The sequence below is a fragment of the Arachis ipaensis genome, chromosome B10 (assembly GCF_000816755.2).
Source record: "Arachis ipaensis cultivar K30076 chromosome B10, Araip1.1, whole genome shotgun sequence".
NCBI classification, from domain to species: Eukaryota; Viridiplantae; Streptophyta; class Magnoliopsida; order Fabales; family Fabaceae; genus Arachis; species Arachis ipaensis.
This window is the reverse complement of record NC_029794.2, coordinates 28,998,517-28,998,728: the sequence shown is the minus strand read 5'-3', so window position 1 is coordinate 28,998,728 and position 212 is coordinate 28,998,517.

The following is a 212-nucleotide window of genomic DNA, read 5'->3' as shown; positions in this document are numbered from 1 at the left end:
TTTACTTCTTCTGCATAATTGAATTTCATTTGCTATTTACTGCGTCTTCTTCTACACTTCTGCAATTTACTTTTCTTTATTTCTTTTGCAATTATTCTTGTTGGATCAAGGAAGGATTTGAGATCTAGACCTGTTATCTAGTCTCTTCCACCCTGAGATCTTCAACCTCTTTTACTTTGCTGCAAATTAAGCACTGCCTTTCTGTCTTTATA